Genomic DNA, 23,472 nt, shown 5'->3' with positions numbered 1-23,472 from the left:
CCTTGGTGTTTTCAATGTCTAAGCAAGCTCCAAGCACGCCACAGAGCCTGTGTCCATTGCCTTCATGGCCTGTTGGAACAAATTATTTTCATTCAACCATTTCCCCAGGGGAAGTCATTGCATGCTTGGGGTAGACACCCCCTAACTCATTGATGGATTTGAGAACCCTTGGTTTTCCTCAACCTGGGTTAGGTCATCTGACAAAATGGTTTACCAAGGATATGGCTGTTGTACATGCTATAGGTTTTTGGAGCCACAGATAAGTGTTGATGGTATGTGGACACCAAAGGTGGAAAGCAGGCCTGAAAAGGGTTCAGCAGACCACACCAGAGGTAATAATCTTCTCTGAACACGTGTATACCTGACCTGGCAGACAGGAGAATCTTAATATTTATTGGACTGGATCCTCTGCCCTATCATATTCCCTCCCCTGTCATCCCCATTTTTTTCACTAATTTACTTTTCATTTCATGTCTATTTGCTCCTTCCCTACTTCCACAAATAAAGCCATGTCTCCCCAACTAAAAAGAAAAAGTCTCCCTTGTTCCATTCATCACCAGAAGATATTGCCCAGTATCTTTCTTCCTTTTCATTGCTAAATACTTAGAGGTGGCTGTCTACAATTGGTGTCTCCAGCTCCTGTCCTTTTACTTTCTTTGAAAACTCTCTGTATTGTTTTTTTGTTTGGTTTTGGTGAGGCAATTGGGGTTAAGTGACTTGCCCAGGGTCACACAGCTAGTAAATAGCAAGTGTCTGAGGCCAGATTTGAACTCAGGTCCTCCTGACTCCAGGGGCAGTATTCTATCTACTGTGCCACCTAGCTGCTCCAAACTCTCTGTATTCTGGCTCCCATCTTCATTGTTCAAGCAAAACAGTTTTCTGCAAAGTTATGACATCTCCAAAAGGCTAAATCCAAAGGCCTTTCCTCAATCCTCATTCTTCTTCTTCTTTTTTTTTTTTTTTTAGTGAGGCAGTTGGGGTTAAGTGACTTGTCCAGGGTCACACAGCTAGTAAGTGTTAAGTGTCTGAGGCTGGATTTGAACTCAGATATTCCTTATTCCAGGGCCAGTGCTCTATCCACTGTGCCACCTAGCTGCCCCAAAGGTGGAATTTTTTTGTTTTGTTTTGTTTTGGTGAGGCAATTGAGGTTAAGTGACTTGCCCAGGGTAAGTGTTAAGTGTCTGAGGCCGAATTTGAACTCAGGTCTTCCTGAATCCAGGGCTGGTGCTTTATCTACTGTGCCACCTAGCTGCCCCTAATCCTCATTCTTCTTAACTTCTCTGCTGCCCTTGACACAATCACTCCCTTTTTCATGGATACACTCTAGGTTTTGGTGACTTTACTCTCCTGGTTCTCCTTCTCCCATGTCCAAAAATAAACTCATTAGCCTTCCCCCAACCCTCTGTAACGATTGGAATGATGCCACCTGCTGGAGACTTACTGTAGGAAATGAGGAGAAGGCTCCTCGGGGCAAAATATGTGGCTTTTCTTTGGTGACAGGAAGTGACGTTTGCTTGTGGGAGGAAGAGGGGGTGAGGCTGGCACTCTCTCTCTTTCACCAGGACTCTCATGGAGAGCAGAGCAGGAGAACTGTAGCTCCCTGAGATAGATAGATGAATCTAGGCCTTTCTCTTTCTCTTCACCAAATTCTTAGTCTCCTTAATAAATGCTTAAAAGTCTAAACTCTTGCTAAAGCTTATAATTTATTGGCAACTACTCAGATATTTTAGACAGAGTAGCTAGAATTTTAGCCCCTTACACCTCCAATCTTCCTCTGTATTAGTTCTTCCTTGCACACCCCATTTTTATGAGATAACTGCTCCTTTTTACCTCCTCCTACCCAATTTTGTTATTTGGAATCACCCCATCATATACAACTCAGCCCCAACCTTTCTTTGAAGCTACTTTAGTAATGATGACAGTTTTTTAAAATACCAAATCACTAGTATTAAAAATGAAAAGGGTGAAAATACCAGCAATGAAGATGAATTACAATTACAAGGAATTATTTTGCCCAATTACATGCCAATAAATTTAACAATTTAAACGAAATGAAAGAATATTTACAAAAATATAAATTGCCTAGATTAGCAGAAGAGGAAATAGAATATCTAAATAGACACATTTTAAAAAATTTATTTAAAAATTTTTTTAATAGACATATTTTTAAAAAATTTTTTTTATTTTTTGGTGAGGCAATTGGGATTAAGTGACTTGCCCAGGGTCACACAGCTAGTAAGTTCTCAAGTGTCTGAGGCCACATTTGAACTCAGGTACTCCTGACTCCAGGGCTGGTGCTCTATCCACTGCGCCACCTAGCTGCCCATTAATAGACACATTAAAAAAAATTTAAACATAGTTATCAATTTTTTATTTTTTTAATGGTACTATTTTATTTTTCAATTACATGTAAATATTGTTTTCAACATTCATTTTTATAAGATTTTGAGTTCCAAATTTTTTTCGTCTCCCCCTTCCCTCCCTGCTCCCCAAGACGGCAACTAATCAGATATAGGTTACATATATACACAATCATGTTATATGTATTCCCATATTAGTCATATTCTAAGAGAAGAATCAGAAGAAAAGGGAAAAATCACCAGAAAGAAAAAATAACAACAAATGAAGTGAAAATAGAATACTTCGATCTGCATTCAGACTCCACAGGTCTATTTCTGTATGTGTGTAGCATTTTCCATCATAAGTCTTTTGGAGTTGCCTTGGATCACTGCATTGCTGAGAAGAGCCAAGTCATTCACAGTTGATTATCACACAATGTTGGTGTTACTGTGGATGATGTTCTCCTGGTTCTGCTCACTTCACTTAGCATCAGTCCACTTAAGTCTTTCCAGGTGTTTCTGAAATCCACCTGCTCACCATTTCTTAAAAGCACAATAATATTATATCACATTCATATGCCATAACTGATGGGCATCCCCTCAATTTCCAATTCTTTGCCACCACAAAAAGAGCTGCTATAAATATTTTTGTACATGTGGGCCCTTTCCCCTTTTTTAATCATCTCTTTGGGAAATAGACCCAGAAGTGGTATTGGTGGGTCAAAGAGTATGCACAGCTTGACAGCCCTCTGGGCATAGTTCCAAATTGATCTCCAGAATGGTTGGATCAGTTCACAACTCCATCAACAATGTATTAATGTTCCAAGTTTCCCACATCTCCAACATTTATCATTTTCCATTTTTGTCATATTAGCCAATCTGATAAGTGTGAAGTGGTACCTCAGAGTTGTTTTAATTTGCATTTATCTGATCAATAGTGATTTAGAGTATTTTTTCATATTACTATAGATACTTTATTCTTTAATTTCTTCATCTGAAAACTGTCTGTTCACATCCTTTGACCATTTAATAGACTTATTTTAGAAAAAAGGCCATAAATGAGCTTCCTAGAAGAAAAGCACCAGGACAAGACGGATTTACAAGTGAAGCCTATCAAACATTTAAAGATCAACTAATTCCAATGCTAAATAAATTATTTGGAATAATAGGTAAAAAAGGGATCCTACCAAACTCCTTTAATGTAATAAATATGATACTGATACCTAAACCAGGAAGACTAAAAAGAGTGAAAGAAAATTATGGACCAATTTCATTAATGGATGCTGATGCAAAAATCCTAAATAAAACACTAGCTTAATACTACAACAATACAATACAAAGATTATACATTATGATCAAGTGAGATTTAACAATACATCAATAATAAAAGTTTTTAAAATCATATGATTATGTAATAGATGCATAAAAATCTTTTGATAAAGTTCAATACTCATTTCTATTAAAACACTTGAAAGGTATTTACTTACTTGAAAGTAAATGGATTTTTCCTTAAATTGATAAAAAGGATTCATCTAAAACCATCTGTAAGCATTATTTGTAATGGAGATAAACTAGAAACCTTCCCAGTAAGATCAAGTGTGAGGGGCAGCTAAGTGGCACAGTGTATAGAGCCCCGGCCCTGGATTCAGGAGGACCTGAGTTCAAATTCAGCCTCAGACACTTAACACTAGCTGTGTGACCCTTGGCAAGTCACTTAACCCCAACTGCCCCACAAAAAAAAAAAAAAAGATCAAGTGTGAAACAAGGATCCCCACTGTCACCAATATCATTCAATGTCATATTAGAAATCATAACACTAGTAATAAGAGAAGAAAAAATAGAATCAGCATAGAAAATGAGCCAATAAAACTCTCTTTTTTTGTAGATAATGTGATCATATACTTGGAAAATCACAAAGATTCAAATAAAAAGTCAGTGGAAACAATTTTAGCAAAGCAGCAGGATATAAAGTAAATCTACATAAATCATCAGGATTCCTGTATATCAGAAACAAAACCCTGCAAGAAGAGATAATAAGAGATGTCCCACCTAACTCTAGGCAGTATGAAATAAGTGGGAGCACACCTGCCAAAACAAACTCAGGAACTATAAAAACAAATTATAAAAAAACCTTTTTATACAAATAAAATTAGATTTCAATAACTGGAGAAATATTAATTGTTCATGGGTAGGCAGGGCAACATAATAAAAATGACAATTTTATGCAAACTAATTTATATATTCAACACTATCTCAACTATATTACCAAATAATTATTTTACTGAATTAGAAAAAATAATAACAAAATTCATTTTGAAAAACAAAAAGTCAAGAATATCAAAGGAAATAATGAAAAAATGTAAAGCAAGGAGGTTTAGAAGTACTGGATCTTAAACTAGATTATACGGCAGTAATTATCAAAACTATCTGCTACTGGCTAAGAAATAGAAAGGTAGATCAATGGAATAGCACAGACATAGAATTTTTTGTTTCAATTTAGTATTTTGTTTTCCCCCAATTATATTTAAAAACAATTTTCAACATTTGTTTTTAAATTGAGTTCCAAATTCTTTCCCTCCCTTCCCACCCCCCTCATTGAGAAGACAAGCAATCTGATACAGGTTATACATGTGTAGTCATGCAAAACATTTCTATATTAGTCATGTTGTAAACGGAAACAGAGACCAAACTAAAATCCCAAGAAAAATAAAGTTAAAAAAAAAAGGTACGCTCTAGGTCCACAGCTCCCTCCCCTCCAAACTGCCTTTTTAGATATTTCTCCCAGGCCAATAAGAAAGGAGCCTCACAGCCTCTTTTTCTTCAAGACTGCCTGTGGAGAGTGGTTTCTCCTGCTGACATCAGCAGCATATGTCACTTCAGGGCAGGCCAGGTGTGGCTCATCCAATCAGACAGCCAAATTCCAATAATCTTACCACACGCCATACACCAAAGTCAAAATGGGTACGTGACCTAGACATAAAGGCTGATACCACAGGCAAATTAGAAAAGGGAGGAATCGTTTACCTGTCAGATCTATGGAGAGAGGAAGAATTTATGATGAAATATGAGTTAGAGAACATTATGAAATGCAAAATGGATCATTTTGACTACAAAAAATTAAACAGTTTTTGCACAAACAAAACCAATGCAAATAAGATTAGAAGGAAAGCAGAAAGCTGGGAAACAATTTTTACTGATAAAGGCCTCAAATCTAAAATATATAGAGAATGGAATCAAATATATAAGAATACAAGTCATTCCTCAATTGAGAAATGGTCAAAGGATATGAACAGATAGTTTGCAGATAAAAAAAATTAAAGCTTCTATACAGCCATATGAAAAAAAAAGTTCTCAATCATTACTGCTTAGAGAAATGGAAATTAAAACTACTCTGAGGTACCCCCTCACACCTATCCAATTGGCTAATATGACAAAAAAGGAAAATGATAAATGTTGGAGTAGATGTGGGAAAATTAGAATACTAATGCACTGTTGGTGGAGCTGTGAACTGATCCAACCATTCTGGAGAGCAATTTGGAATTATGGCAAAAGGGCTATGGGACTGTGCATACCCTTTGACCCACATTTACAAAAATATTTATAGCTGCTCTTTTTGTGGTGGCAAAGAATTGGAAATTGGGGGGATGCCCAGCAATTGGGGAATGGCTAAACAAGTTAAGGTATATGAATGTAATGGAATAGTATTGTGCTGTAAGAAAAGATAAACAGATGAATTTCAGAAAAACATGGAAAGACTTACATGATGCTGAGTGAAATGAGCCAAACCAAGAGAACACTGTACACAATATCAGTGACATTGAGTGATGATTAATTGTGATAGACTTAACTCTTCTCAGCAATATAATGATCCAAGACAATGCCAAAATATTCATGACGGAAAATGCTCTGACATTCAGAAAAAGAACAATGGAATCTGAATGCAGATCAATGCCTACTATTTTCATCTTTGTTGGATTTTGTTGTTGCTGTTGTTTATTCTTTCCTGCCTTTCCTCCCTTTTGTTCTGATTCTTCTTTTACAAGAGCTCTAATGTGGAAATATGTTTAACAATGATAGTATTGTATAACCTATATCAGACTGCTTCCTGGCTTTGGGAGGGAGGGTGGGAGAAAAATTTGGAACTCAAAACAATATCTTTACATGTAATTGGAAAACAAATTTAAATAAGTAAAATACATTAAAAAGGCAAAATAGAATTAAAAAAATACAGTATTTTCTTTGTTCCAATTGCAAGTAAAGACAATTTTTAGTATTCATTAAAATTTTGAGTTCCAAATTTTCTCCCTTCTTCCCTCCCTTCCTCCTTCCTTAAGATGATAAGCAACTTGATATAGTTTATGTATGTGCAATCAAGTAAAACTTATTTCTATATTAGTCATGTGTGAAAGAAGAAACAGGCCAAAAAAACCAACCACAAAAATGAAGTAAAAATAATATACTTTGCTCTGCATTCAGACTCTATCAGTTCTTTCTCTGAATGTGGATAGCATTTTCCATCATGAGTCCTTTGGAATATAACCTCATTTCTAAACATACAATTTTGATCATGCCAATCAGAAGTAAGCAGGATAAAGAGCCACATAAAGGCTGGTTGGTACAATAACTTCAGTTCCTGGTGGCTACACTTATAACTTCACCTGTCACTTTGGCTGTTTCTGTATATCCATCCTTCTTTTTAAATAAAAGTAAACATTTTTTATTTAAAGTTTTGAATTCCAAATTCTATCTCTCCTTCCTCTCCCGTCTCTTGCCCTCTCTCTGAGGTGGTACATGTGCAAATAGTAATCATTTTGTATAAGAAGACTTGAATAAAAAATGAAAGAAAGTAGGGGCGGCTAGGTGGCGCAGTGGATAAAGCACCGGCCCTGGATTCAGGAGTTCCTGAGTTCAAATCCGGCCTCAGACACTTGACACTTACTGGCTGTGTGACCCTGGGCAAGTCACTTAACCCCCACTGCCCCGCAAAACAAACAAACAACAACAACAAAAAAAAAATTAAAGAAAAATGAAAGTAAAAAATAGCATGCTTCAGGCTGTGTTCAATCAATATCAGTTCTTTCTTTGGAAGCAGATGGATAGTATGCTTTATCATTGGTCTTTTGGGATTGTCTTGGATCATTGTATTGCTGAGAATAGTTAAGTCATTCACAGTTCTTCATTGAACAATATTGCTGTCTCTGTGCACAACATTGGTTCTACTTACTTCATTATACATCAATTCATACAGGCCCTTCTGAAATCATCCTGCTTGTCATTCCTTATAACACAATAATATTCCATCACTATCGTATACCACAACTTATTTAGCTATTCCACAATTGATGGGCATTCCTTTGATTTCCAATTCTTAGCCACCACAAAAAGAGCTGCTATAAATATTTTTGTACAAATAGGGCTTTTTCTCTTTTGGGGGTTGTCTTTGGGATATAAACCTAGCAGTGGTATTGCTGGATCAAAGGTCATATACAGGGGCAGTTAGGTGGCACAGTGGATAGAGCACCAGCCCTGGATTCAGGAGGACCTGAGTTCAAATCTGGCCTCAGACACTTGACACTTACTAACTGTGTGACCTTGGGCAAGTCACTTAACCCTCATTGCCTGCAGGGGGGAAAAAAAGAAAGAAAAGAAAAAAGAAAAGGTCACATACAGTTCTATAGCCCTTTGGGCACAGTTCCAAATAGCTCTCCAGAATGCTTGGATCTTTTCATAATTCCACCAACAGTAGATTAGCATCCCAATTTTCCCACATTTCCTCCAACATCCAATATTTTCCTTTTCTGTTATATTTGCCACTCTGATAGGTGTGAGGTGATACCTCAGAGTTGTTTCAATTTGCATTTCTCTGATTGATAATGATTTAGAGCATTTTTTACATTACTATAGATAGCTTTGACTTGTCATTTCTTCTTTGATCATTTATCAATTGGGGAATGAATTGTATTTTTATAAGTTTGATTCAGTTCTCTATATATTTGAGAAATGAGGCCTTTATCAGAGATACTTGTTACAAAAATTCTTTCGCAGATTTCTGATTTCCTCATAATTTTAATTACATTAGTTTTGTTTGTGCAAAAGTTTTTTTAATTGTATATAATAAGAATTATCTATTTTACATTTTGTATTGCTCTCTATATATTCTTTGGTCCCAAATTCTTCCACTGTCCATAAATTTGATAGATAACCTATTCCATGTTCTTAATTTGCTTATGGTACCATGTATCATTTTGACCTTATTTTAGTGTATGGTATGAGACATTAGCCTATACCTAGTTTCTGCCATGCTATTTTCCTGTTTTCCGAGCAGTTTTTTGTCAAATAATGAGGTTGTGTTTTTTTCTAAAAGCATGGATCTTTAGGCTTATCATATACTAGATTACTATAGTCATTTACTATGGTGTAATTTGTATCTATTCTATTCTACTGATCCACCTCTCTATTTCTTAGCCAGTACCAGATTGTTCTGATAATTACTGCTTTATAATACAATTTGAGATCTGGTACTGCTAAACCACCTTCTTTTGCAATTTTGTCACTGATTCCCTTGATATCCTTGAGCTTTTGTTCTTCCAGATGGATTTTGTTATTTTTTCTAGATCTAGAAAATATTTTATCTATAAAATAATTTGATTGGTATGGCATTAAATAAGTAAATTAGGTAGGACTGCCATTTTTATTATATCGGCTCAGCCTACCCAAGAGTAATTAATATTTTTCCAACTGTTTAGATCTGACTTTATTTGTTTGAAGTGTTTTATAGTTCTGTTTATATAGTTCCTGGGTTTGTTTTGGCAGGTAGACTCCCAGGTATTTAATATTGTTTATGGTTGTTTTAAGTGGAATTTTTCTTTATATCTGTTGTTGCTGGACTTTGTTGGTAATATATAGAAATGCTGATGATTCAGATGGGTTCATTTTGTATCCTGAAATTTTGCTAAAGTTGTTAATAATTTCAAGTAGTTTTTTAGTTGATTCTCTAGGATTTCTAAGTATAACATATAATCTTCAAAGAGTGATCGTTTTGTTTCCTTATTACCTATCCTAATTCCTTTAATTTCTTTTATTGCTATAGCTTACATTTCTAGTATGATATTAAATAACAGAGGCGATAATGGGCATTGTTGCTTTACCCCTATTATATTGGGAAGGATTCTAGCTTATCTCCATTATAGATAATGCTCACTGATGGTTTTAGATAAATATTACTTATAATTTTAAGGTAAGATCCATTTATTCCTATGCTCTTCAGTGTTTTTAATACGAATGGGTGCTGTATTTTGTCAAAGGCTTTTTCTGCATCTATTGAGATAATCATATGATTTCTGTTGGTTTTGTTATTGATATGGACAATTACGCTGATAGTTTTTCTAATATTGAACATGCCCTGAATTCCTGGCATAAATCCCAGCTGATCATACTGCATGATCTTTGTGATATATTGCTGCAAGCTCTTTGCTAGTACTCTATATAAATTTTTTGCATCAATATTCATTAGGAATATTGGTCTATAATTTTCTTTCTCTGTTTTGGCTGTTCCTGGTTTGGGTATCAGAACCATATTTGTCTCATAAAAGGAATTTGGTAGGACTCCTTCATTTATTTTCTCAAATAGTTTATATAGTATTGGAATTAATTGTTCTTTAAAGTTTTGGTAGAATTCACTTGTGAATCCATCTTGTCCTGGGGATTATTCCTTAGGGAGTTCACTGATGGCTTGTTCAATTTCTTTTCCTAAAATTGGGCTAAGTATTTTATTTCTTCTCTTAATCTGGGAAATTTATATTTTTGTAGATATTCATCCATTTCATTTATATTGTCAAATTTATTGGCATATATTTGGGCAAAATAGTTCCTAACAATTGTCTTAATTTCCTCTTCATTGGTGAAACACTATAGGGAAAACAGGGGGAGTGGCAGCCATTTGAATACAGGTGCTAAGAGTGTTTGATGCCTGAGTCAAATATTGCTTATTATTGTGCTATTTAATTTTTATTAAGAGTCTTTGCTTCGGGGGCAGCTAGGTGGCGCAGTGGATAAAAGCACTGGGCCTGGATTCAGGAGTTCCTGAGTTCAAATCCGGCCTCAGACACTTGACACTTACTGGCTGTGTGACCCTGGGCAAGTCACTTAACCCCTATTGCCCCGCAAAAAACAAAAACAAAAACAAAAACAACAACAACCCCCCCCCAAAAAAAAAAACCCCAAACAAGAGTCTTTGCTTCAAAAGACAAAATAATAAGGCTTTTCCATTCCTCCTTAATCTTAGAGTCTTCACTCTTTTCATCAGTTCCAATTTTTCCAGGTTTTAGCAGGTTTCTATGTAATTTTAAATGTGTCATCTTCCCCACTACACTATGAACTCTTGAGAACAGAGGTTGTCCTTGCCTTTCTTTGTAGCTATGGAACTTAAGAAAATGTCTGAAACATAACAGGCACTGAAAAAATGATTGTTGACTTAAAGAAAAGTATAAGAAAGATTTCATATTGTATAACCATAGCCCTTTGGGGAATGCTTTCAAGAGAGTTCCATGCCCCAAAATTCTAAGCAAGGACTTCTCATAGGATCATAGTATCACAAGAAGGGAAGTGAAAGGCCTTGGAGTCTAAACCCCCTTATTTCAGAGATGGGCAAACTGAGGCTTAGTGACTTGCCCAGGATCACACTGAAGCATCTAAAAAAGAATTCCAATTCAGGTTATCTTGCCCCAAGGCTAACACTTCCTGCTCCATAGCACATAAGTACCTCTATCTAACTCACCTGGACAGAGGGTCCTTTGGCCTTTTGACTCCAGCATCCAGCATTCCTCAAAATTGGAGATCAAATCTTCCTGGAGAACTCAAATTCCTGGGCCTAGGGAATAAGGAATGGATGAGGATGGAGAGAAATGTACAGTTTACTCCTCTTTAGGGAAAGGGGACATGCAAGCAAGGGCCACAGAATGGTTCCCAGGACTTCTCAACGATGGTTGGCATGATAGTTACTGTTGGGAACTTGGGGGTAGGGAGCAGACCATGCAGCCAATTGGGAATGAGAAAATTCTGTCTTTGCCTTCCTCCTTCATAGAAGGATGGGCATATTCCAAAGCTTCCATTATCTGGAAATTAGAGCTAACTAGTAGTTCAATGATGGGAACCTTGGGCCTGGAGTCAGAAAGACTTGAGTTCAAATCTAGACACTTAGTAGTTGTATGACCCTGGGCAAATTGTCTCAATTTCCTCCACTGTAAAAGGGGACAATAATATCAGTAAACTCACAAGGATGTTGTGAAGAACAAATGCAATCATCCAATTATGATCACTAGATTGAGATGTTACAAATGTTTGCATTCTTGCTGCACAAATGGTAGACTCTTTGAAAATCAGGGGCAGCTAGGTGGCGCAGTGGATACAGCACCGGCCCTGGATTCAGGAGTACCTGAGTTCAAATCCGGCCTCAGACACTTAACACTTACCAGCTGTGTGACCCTGGGCAAGTCACTTAACCCCAACTGCCTCACTAAAATAAATAAATAAATAAATAAACCATAACCTTTAGGCATTTGAATTATAACCCATCTTGAAAATGTCATGGACCAAAAAAATAAATAAATACATAAAAGGTCATAAGATATTGACTTCTCACTGGTTCCCAAGTAGTCTTCCTACAACAGTGATTAGCTTTGTTTGCATCAGAACCAACTAGGCACTCTGAGAAAGGTAGCTTTAGGACTCTAAGGAACACAAGTAAAGACCCATAACATACCTAAGAAGAGCTTTATGACGGTCCCATAAAGGTCCCAAGAGCTGTGAATTGTCCCCTTTGCTACATCATGTGCTCTGAGCTTGAGTCTACTCAAAAATCAAAAAATCAAAAAAGAGAGGTAGAGGAAAAATTGGGAAAATAAATGAGAATAATACAAGAAAAATTATGCACAATTGGAAAAAGAGGTACAAAAACTTACTGAAGAAATAACTAAAAATTAGAATTAGACAAGGGGATGCTAATGACTTTATAAAACATGAAGAAATAATAAAATAAAATCAAAATAATGAAAAATGGAAGAGAACATGAAATATCTCACTGAAGAACAACTAACTTGGAAAACAGATCAAGGAAAAATAATATAAGAAGTTTCGGACAATCTGAAAGTTATAACCAAAAATAGAATCTAGACATTATACTTCAAGAAATTATTAAGGAAAGTTGCCTTGAAGTTTTAGAACTATTAAGTAAAACAGAAATTGAAAAAATCCAGGGCAATTAGGTGGCAAAGTGGATAAAGCACTGGCCCTGGATTCAGGAGGACCTGAGTTCAAATCCGGCCTCAGACACTTGACACTTACTTAGCTGTGTGACCCTGGGCAAGTCACTTAACCCTCATTTCTCCACAAAACAAATGAACAAAAACAAACAAAACAAAAGAAAGAAAGAAAGAAAGAAAGAAAGAAAGAAAGAAAGAAAGAAAGAAAGAAAGAAAGAAAGAAAGAAATTGAAATAATCCACCAATCACTGACTGAAAGAGATCCCAAAATGAAAATTCGCAGGAACATTTTAATTACATTTCAAAGCTTTCAGGTCTAGGAGAAAATACTACAAGCAGCTAGAAAGAAACAATTCAAATATTGTAGAGCTACAGTCAGGATAACACAAGATTTAGCAGGTTCTACATTAAAAGACTGAAGGGCATGGAATATGATATACTGAAGAGCAAAGGAACTGGGTTTGTAACCAAGAATAACCTACCCAGCAAAGCTGAATGTAATCCTATGAGAGAAAAAAAAAGGATAATTAATGAATTGAAACTTTCAGATATTCTTGAGGAAAACATCAGAACTGAACAAAAAATCTGACTTTCAATACAAGAATCATGAGACACTTAAGAAGGTAAACATGAAAGACTAATCATGAGGGATTTAATAAGGTTAAATGGTTTACTGTCTCATATGGGAAAATGATATTCGTAGCTCTTAAGAATGTTATCATTATTAGGATAGTTAGAGTGTACATAGAAAGGTTGGGTTTCAATTGATTATGATGGGATGTCTACAAATAAAACTGGTTGGGGAGAGGTAAAATGGAGCAAATTATCTCATACAAAAGAAGCATGAATGAAAGAACTTTTATAGTAGAAAGGATGATGGGGTAGAGTGCGGACAGTGTGGGAAACATTCTTATGAGAACTGGGTAAAAGAGGGATTACATATACATCTATTTGAGTATAAAAGTTTTACCTTACAGAGAAATCAGAGGGCATGGGGATAAAAAAAAGGGAGGGACTCTTAGAAGGGTGTGCAGATTAAGGAGGCAGTGGTCAGAAGAAAGATGGATAGAGTCAAAAAGAGAGAGAATGATAAACAATGGGAAAAACAGGATGGAGGGATATACACAACTAATAATTATAACTTTGAATGTGAATGAGATAAGCTCACCAATAAAACAGAAACAGATAACAGAATGAATCAAAACCTAGAAACTGACAGTATGTTGTATACAAGAAACACCTTAAAAACGAGACACATAGAATAAAAATAAAGGGCTGGAGTAGAATTTTTTTATGCTTCAGATGATGTAAAAAAAAAAAAGAGGTAGCAATCATGACCTAAGACAAACTTAAAGCTAAAATAGATTTAATTAAGAGATAAGCAGGAAAGCTACATTATGTTAAAAGGTACCATAGAAAATGTACTAAACATACATACATAAATGTACTAAACATACATGCACCAAATGAGATAACATCCAAATTTATATATGAAAAGGTAAATGATTTGTAGGTGGAAGTAGAGAGCAAAATCATAATAGTGGGATACTTCAATTTTCCCATGTTAGAACTAGATAAATCTAACCAAAAAATAAATAAGAAAGAAGTCAAGGAGATGAATAGAATCTTAAATAAGATAGATACGACAGACATCTGGAGAGAACCAAATAGGAATGGAAAGGAATACATCTTCTGCTCAGCAGTACATGGCACCTTTACGAAAACTGACCATATATTAAGGGCATAAAAATTTTATAGTCAAATTCAGAAAAGCAGAAATATTAGATTCATCTTTTTCAGATCATAATGCAATAAAAATTATATTTAATAAGGGACCAGGGAAACATAGGTTAAAAATTAATTGGAGGGGACAGCTAGGTGGCACAGTGGATAAAGCACCAGCCCTGGATTCAGAAGGACCTGAGTTCAAATCTGGCCTCAGACACTTGACACTTACTAGGTGTGTGACCCTGGTCAAGTCACTTAACCCTCACTGCCCCACCAAAAAAAAAATTAATTGGAAATTTAAAAATCTAATCTTAAGAAAATGACTGGTTGAAAGAACAAATCATAGAAACAATCAATAATTTCCTTAAAGAGAATAACAACATTGATACAACATTCCAAAACTTGTGGGATATAGCCAAAGCAATACTTGGAGGAAAAAAAAAATATATATATATATATGCCTACACAATAAAAGAAAGAGAAGCTCAAAGAAATAAAAAGAAAAAGAAATTAAAAATTACCAATTAGACACTAAATTGGAAATCCTAAAAAGTAAAGGTGAGAAAAATAAAACTGATGCAAGAATAATACCAAATTACAAACAAAACTAATGTAACAAAGATTATAAGGGAAGCAGAAAACTGGGAAAGAATTTTTGCAACAAGTATCTCTGATAAAGGCCTCATTTCTCAAATATATAGAAAACTGAGTCAAATTTATAAAAATACATGTCACTCCCCAATTGATAAACGGTCAAAGGATATGAACAGGCAGTTTTCAGACAAAGAAATCAAAGCTATCTATTGCCATGTGAAAAAATGCTCTAAATCATTATCAATCAGAGAAATGCAAATTAAAACAACTCTGAGGTATCACCTCACACCTATCAGAGTGGTAAATATAATAAAAAGGAAAATATTGGATATTGGAGAGGATGTGGGAGAACTGGGATGCTAATCCACTGTTGGTAGAATTATGAAAAGATCCAACCATTCTGGAGAACAATTTGGAACTGTGCCCAAAGGGCTATAAAACTGTATGTGATCTTTGATCCGTAATACCACTGCTAGATTTATATCCCAAAGACATCCCCCAAAAGAGAAAAGACTTATTTGTACAAAAATATTTATAGCAGCTCTTTTTGTGTTGGTTAAGAATTGGAAATCGGGGCAGCTAGGTGGCGCAGTGGATAGAGCACTGTCCCTGGATTCAGAAGGACCTGAGTTCAAAGCCAGCCTCAGACACTTAACACTTACTAGCTGTGTGACCCTGGGCAAGTCACTTAACCCCAATTGCCTCACCAAAAAAAAAAAAAAAAAAAAAGAATTGGAAATCAAAGTAATGTCCATCAATTGGGGAATGGCTAAATAAGCTGTGGTATATGATGGTGATGAAATATTACTGTGCTATAAGAAATGACAAGCAGGATGATTTCAGAAAGGCCTGGAAAAACTTGTATGAACTGATGTATAGTGAAGTGAGTAGAACCAAGAGAATATTGTGTACAGTGACAATAATATTGTTTGATGAAGAACTGTAAATGACATATTCTCAGCAATACAATGATCCAAGACAATCCCAAATGACTAATGATGAAGCATAATACACACCAAAGAAAGAACTGATATTCATTAAACACAGACTGAAGCATGCTATTTTTTACTTTCATTTTTTTCTTTTATTCAAATTTTCTTATACAAAATGACTATGGTAATGTTTTACATAATTGCACATGTTTAACCTATATCTAATTGCTTACCACCTCAGGGAGGAGGGAGGGCAAAGAGGGAAGGAGTGATATAAGTTTGGAACTCAAAACTTTAAATAAAAATGTTTGTTATTAAAAAAAATAAATCCTAGTTAACTAAAAATGATTAACACCAAATTAATAAACAAAACTAGGAGCTGGTTTTATGAAAAAACACAATAAAATAAACCATTGGTTAATAGAATTTTTAAAAAAGAGGGAACAAAATCACTACTATCAAAAATGAAAAGGGTGGATATACCACTAATGAAGATGAAATTAAGGAAATTATTAAGAGTTATTTTGTCCAATTACATATATGCAAATAAATTTAACAATCTAAATAAAATGGAAGAATACCTACAAAAACATAAACTGCTCAGATTAACAGAGGAAGAAATAGAGTATTTAATTAAACCTGTTTTAGAAAAAGAAACTGAACAGGTCATAAATATACTTGCTAAGAAAAAAGCATTAGGACCACATGAACTTACAAGTGAATTCTACCAAACTGTTAAAGATCAACTAATTCCAATATTAAATAACATTTTTTTTTTTGGTGGGGGAATGAGGGTTAAGTGACTTGCCCAGGGTCATACAGCTAGTGTCAAGTGTCTGAGGCTGGATTTGAACTCAGGTCCTTCTGAATCCAGGGCCAGTGCTTTATCCACTGCACCACCTAGCTGCCCCCTCCAATATTAAAGAAATTATTTGGAATAATAGGCAAAGGAGTCATGCCAAACTCCTTTATGAAACAGATATGGTGCTTATACCTAAACCAGGAAGAACAAAAACAGAGAAAGAATACTATAGACCAATTCCACTAATGAATATTGATGTAAAAATCCTAAATAAAATGCTAACTAGGAGACTACAATAAGATATAACAAAGGTTCTACATTGTGACCAAGTGAGATTTATATCAGGAATGTAGAGCTGGTTCACGATAATGAAAACTATTAACATAATTGATCATATCAATAACAAAATCAAAAAAATCATATGATTTGATGCAGAAAAAGTTTTTGACAAAATACAACATTCATTCCTATTTAAATAATTTGAAAGCATGGGTATAAATGGATTTGTCCTTAAAATAAAAACTCTCTCTCTAAAACCATCAACAAGCATTATCTTTAGTAAGATCAGGAATGAAGCAAGGATGCCCATTATCACCACTATTATTTAGAACAGTACTAGAAATGCTAGCAGTAAGAAATAAAAGAAGAAACTGAAGGAATCAGAATGGGCAGTGAAAAATATAAAATGATCTCTTTTTGCAGATGATATGGTATACTTGAAAAATCCTAGAGATTCATCATTTAAAATTTGGTTGAAAGAATTAATAATTTTAGCAAAGTACCAGAGTACATAAATCATCAGCATTTCTATATATTACCCACAAAGCTCTGCACAAAGAGATAGAAGATATTTTGTTTAAAATAACTCAAGGGGGCAGCTAGGTGGCACAGTGGACAGAGCACCGGTCCTGGATTCAGGAGTACCTGAGTTCAAATCTGGGCTCAGACACTTGACACTAGCTATGTGACGCTGGGCAAGTCATTTAACCCTAACTGCTCTGCAAAAAGAAAGAAAGAAAGAAAGAAAGAAAGAAAGAAAGAAAGAAAGAAAGAAAGAAAGAAAGAAAGAAAGAAAGAAAGAAAGAAAAAGAACTATAGACAATACTTGGGAGTATACCTGCAGAGACACACCCAGGAACTATATGAACATAATTATAAAACACTTTTTATACAAATAAAGTCAAATTTAAATAACTGGAGAAATACTCATTGTTCATGGGTGGGCTGAGACAATATAACAAAGATCACAGTTCTACCCAAAGTAATCTATATATTCAGTGCCATCCTAATTAAACTACCAAAAATTATTTTATTAAGACACATAAAATAACAAAATTCATTTTGAAGAACAAAAGGTCAAGAATATCAAAGGAATGGGGGCAGCTAGGTGGCGCAGTGGATAAAGCACTGGCCTTGGATTCAGGACCTGAGCTCAAATCCAGCCTCAGACACTTGACACTTAACTAGCTGTGTGACCCTGGGCAAGTCACTTAACTCTCATTGCCCCGCAAAAATAAATAAATAAATAAAATAAAAACAAAATAGAATAGCATATCAAAGGAATGAATGGAAAAATATTTTTAAAAGGAGGTCTAGGGGCAGCTAGGTGGAGCAGTGGATAGAGCACGGGCCTTGGAGTCAGGAGTACCTGAGTTCAAATCCGGCCTGAGACACTTAACACTAACTAGCTGTGTGACCCTGGGCAAGTCACTTAACCCCAATTGCCTCACTAAAAACAAACAAACAAACAAAAAACAAAAAGGAGGTCTAACAGAAGTAGATCTTAAACTGTTGTATAAGGTGGCAATTATCAAAATTATCTGGTACTTACTAAGAAATAGAAGGCTGGATTAGTGGAATAAAGTAATATGCATTTTGTTGTTCTTGGTTGGTTGTTTCAGTTGTATTCCTTTCTCCATGACCCCATTTTGGGGTATTCTTGGCAAAGACACTGGAGGGCTTTGCCATTTCTTTCTCCAACTCATTGTATGAGAAACATAGGTAAATAGGGCTAAGTGCCTTGTTCAGGGTCACACAGCTAGTTGGTGTTTTGAGGCTGGATTTGAACTCAGGAAGATGAGTCTTCCTGACTCCAGACCTGGCTGCCTAGCCACTCCAGGTATGTAATACACCATAGTAAATAACTATAGTAATCTTGTTTTTGATAGATGCAAAGACCTAAGATTTTTTTTTTAAAGACCTGAGATTTTTTTTTTTTTTAGTGAGGCAATTGGGGTTAAGTGACTTGCCCAGGGTCACACAGCTAGTAAGTGTTAAGTGTCTGAGGCCGGATTTGAACTCAGGTACTCCTGACTCCAGGGCTGGTGCTCTATCTACTGTGCCATCTAACTGCCCCTTGACCTGAGATTCTAACATAAGAATTCACTATTTGGAAAAACTGCTGGAAAGCAGTCTGGAAGAAACTAGGTATTGACCAATATCTTACTGTGTTTACTAAAATAAAGTAAAGATAGATATATGACCTAGTTATAAAGGGAGATATCATAATTAGAAGAGCATGGAGGGGGCAGCTAAGTGGCGCAGTGGATAAAGCACTGGCCCTGGATTCAGGAGGACCTGAGTTCAAATCCGATCTCAGACACTTGACACTTACTAGCTGTATGACCCTGGGCACTTAACCCTCATTGCCCCGCCAAAAAAAAAAAAAAAAAAGGAAGAAGAGCATGGAACATATTATATATGATTTATGGAGAAGAATAATTTATGAATAACCAAGAGAGATCATTGTGGGATGCAAAATGTATAACTTGATAACATTAAGTTATAAAACTCTTATATAAATAAAACCAATGTAACCAAGATTACAAGGGAAGCAGAAAATCAGAAGAAAAATTTTATAGCCATTTTTTCAGATAGAAGCCTCTATTTCTTTTTTTGTTTGTTTTTGTTTTCTTTTTTTTTAGTGAGGCAATTGGGGTTAAGTGACTTGCCCAGGGTCACACAGCTAGTAAGTGTGTGTTAAGTGTCTGAGGCCGGATTTGAACTCAGGTACTCCTGACTCCAGGGCCGGTGCTCTATCCACTGTGTCACCTAGCTGCCCCAAAGCCTCTATTTCTAATATATTAGCACTAATACATAGAGAGCCAAGTCAAATTTATAAGAATGAGTCATTTCTCAATTGATAAATGGTAAAAGGATATGAACAATTTTTTAAAGAAATCAAAGCTACATGAAGTCATATAAAATGCTTCAAATCATCTTTAGAGAAATGCAAATTAAAACAACTCTGAGTTACTATCTCATACCTAACAGATTGGCTAAAATGATAGAAGAGAAAAATTACAAATGCTGGAGGGGATGTGAAAAAATTAGGACTTTAGTGCATTGTTTGTGGAACTCTGAAGTGATTCAACCATTTTGGAGAGCAATTTGGAATTATGCCCAAAGAGTTATAAAATAGTGTGGACCCTTTGATCTGGAATACCACTATCAGGTCTGTTTCCCAAGCTCAGGGAAAAAAGGAAAAGAACCTTTATGTTCTAAAATATTTATAGCAGATCTCTTTGTGGTGGCAAAAATTGGAAATTGAAAGGATACCCATCAACTGGAAAAAGATAAGCTGTGATATATTTTTGTGATGGAATATTACTGTACTGTAAGAAATGATGAGCAGATTAGATTTAGAAAAACATGGAAACATTTGCATGAAATAATGCAGAGTAAAATGAACAGAACGAAGAAAATATGGTATTCAGTAACAGCAATATTATTTGAAGAGAAACTGTTAATGAGTAAGCTAGTTTTAGTAATACGATCATTCATATCAACTACAAAAGGGCTTATAAAGGAAAATACTATCCATCCCCAGAAAAAGAACTGATATATGAACGTATGCATTGTATTGTTCCATATATGTATGTATGTATATATATATATTTTTTTGGGGGGGGTGAGGCAATTGGGGTTAAGTGACTTGCCCAGGGTCACACAGCTAGTAAATGTCAAGGGTCTGAGGCTGGATTTGAACTCAGGTCCTCCTGAATCCAGGACTGGTGCTCTATCTACTGCACCACCTAGCTGACCCTCCATATATATATATTTTGGGGGGGGGTAATGGGGGTTAAGTGACTTGCCCAGGGTCACACAGCTAGTAAGTGTCAAGTGTCTGAGGCCAGATTTGAACTCAGGTACTCCTGAATCCAGGGCCAGTGCTTTATTCACTGCGCCACCTAGCTGCCCCCTCCATATGTATATTTAAAAAAAATTTTGGGGGTGTTGGTGTTGGAATGGATGGAAGGAGACAATTCAGAAGTCACAATGTGATATAAAAATAACTTTTAAAAAATGAAAAGACCAGGGCAGCATAGAAACTTTGAAGTTCAGAGACTGGAATCAAGAAAAATATAAAAAGAACATAAAATAAAAAATTAGTGACTAAACAAGGAGGAACTTCTTACATTTTAATATAGAAAGATGATACATGTATGCCCTGAACCTTATCATCAGGCAATATAAGATTATATAAAAGGTCTCATATTAATATTCTAATACTTTTAATTTGAAATTCACAAACATAAAATAGAATAAGCACTTTATATACACCATAAAAGAGAAAAATCGGATTATATATTAAATAAGTTCTTCTATGTGGAGCTGGACTTTCTTTTTGATTAATTAAAAATTTTAACATTGCATTTTCAAATCTGTCTTCATTCTTTCTGGAGTTCTTCCTGTTCTACTCCATATATTTTAAAAATTCATCAATTTCCTTTTATTTTTTTTAAGTGTGGGAAGGGCATTCCTATTCCTAATCTCCTTCACTGCCATCTTCTCCTACCCAAAACTGAAAAAAACAATTGTCAGGAAAGAAGTCAACCAAAATAAATTCCACCACAGTCCATGTCCTAAAAAACTACTTTATCCTGTAGCCATCACCTTTCATTCAGAAAGCAGGTGGTGCAGATCTTGATAAATCCTCTTCAGTAATGGTTACTGTTATTAGTCCCTCAATGTTATTCACTGCATGATGCATTAATTCATATAGTTCTTACCAGTTTCACTGAAATTGTCTGTTTCATGGCATATTTGTGTTCCATTCCACTCATATACCAAAATTTATTCAGCCATTTTCCTATGATAGAGCATCACACCTTAGTTTCCAGTCTTTTGTCATACCAAAGGGAGCTTTTATAGTGTGTCATTTGAAATATTGGGGGCTAGTCCTTTTCTGCCTAAATTATTGGGAAACTTGGCTGGGGTTTCTAATATATTGCTACTTATAAATTAGAGGCTATTGCACCAATTTTGGCAGCAAGCATTTATTATTAATTTGACCGTGTGTGTGAATAACTTCCCCACTAGTTATACTCCCAGCATGGAGTCCCAGGAAGGGGGACTGGGGAGAGCGAGCCTAGGGTAAGAGAGTAAGAGAAGCGCCTAAGAGTGTAAGAGAATAAGAGAGACAAGAGAATAAGAGCATGACCCTTTGTCTCCAGGGATTTTTATCCTCCTTCAGGTAGAGGTGGGTTACCACACATTGATCTAAGTTAATTGGTTAGCATCATTCAACTCCATTGATTGATATGACTTGGGGAGTGGTTAAGGTGTGTCTCCTTCCCCTAGGTAGTCAGAAATGTCAATCTGCAGGCTCTGGCGAGGGGGAAAGAGCAACTTCTGGATTTCTCCTGGAAATTCATTATTAATAATTATTTTCTCACAATATTTTTGTACACTTGAGTCCTTTTCTTCTTTTTTTAAGAAGAATGCCCTCCAGTGGTATTACTGACTTGAAGGGTATACACAGTTCAGTAACTTCATAGCTTTACCAACAATAAATTAATACACGTGCCTACTAGGGGCAGCTAGATGGTGCAGTGGTTAAAGCACCAGCCCTGGATTCAGGAGTATCTGAGTTCAAATCTGGCCTCAGACACTTGATACTTACTAGCTGTGTGACCCTGGGCAAGTCACTTAACCCCTATTGCCTGCAAAAAAAAAAAAAACATCCACAAACAAACAAAACAAAACACATGTGCCTACTGTCCCAGAGTCTTTCCAATGCTAGTCATTTTCTTATCTTTGCTAATTACACAAGTGTAAGGTGGAACATGAGAGGTGATTTAATTGCATTTATCTCATTATTAGTGATTTGGAGCTTTTTTCTTGATTGCTTAACTTAAATATTATTTTAAAATTAATAAATATTTTTTGTCCCTGGGGCCTGACCTACAAAATTCTTGTATCAAATACCTAATCAAGAAAAATAAATTCCCCATAATATATGATTCTTTTTTCTTATCATCTTTAACAATCTAAGAATTTTTCTAATTATTAGTGATTACAGATATGGCACATATTTTTCATATGATTGTTTATATTTAGTATTTCTTTCTCTGAAATTTGCCTATTTATACTTTTTGACCTTATTCTATAGTTTTCATTCTTTATACACCTGTGTATAATTTGTACTTGTTCTTTATATACCTTGGTTGTGTGGTAAAAATTATTTGTGGTAAAGATTAATATTGCAGTTTTTTTAGCTGACTCATTTGGGAGGGGCCACACCTGGCCCACTCTGAGGTTACATATGCTACTGAGGTTAGAAGGTGAACTCTCCATAGGCAGTTTTTGAAGGATCTCCCCTTTTTGGGGAGGAAAGATTGAATGCTCCCTGAAGGGAGGCAGAGGGTTTTTCCGGGAAGCTAGGCTGCTTCTGGAACGCTAGGCATCTTCTGGGACTGGCTCTCAGTCTTCTGCCCTTCTGGTGGTGGTGTATTCTCTCACTCTCTCTGTCTGGGGACTCCCCTTGTGGTGGTGCGAGTTCGCTCTGTCTCGGGCAACTGCTGTCCCGGTGGTGC

The sequence above is a fragment of the Dromiciops gliroides genome, chromosome 3, assembly GCF_019393635.1.
Source record: "Dromiciops gliroides isolate mDroGli1 chromosome 3, mDroGli1.pri, whole genome shotgun sequence".
Lineage (NCBI taxonomy): Eukaryota > Metazoa > Chordata > Mammalia > Microbiotheria > Microbiotheriidae > Dromiciops > Dromiciops gliroides.
The sequence above is the reverse complement of the archived record's forward strand: the minus strand, read 5'-3'. Positions refer to the sequence as shown.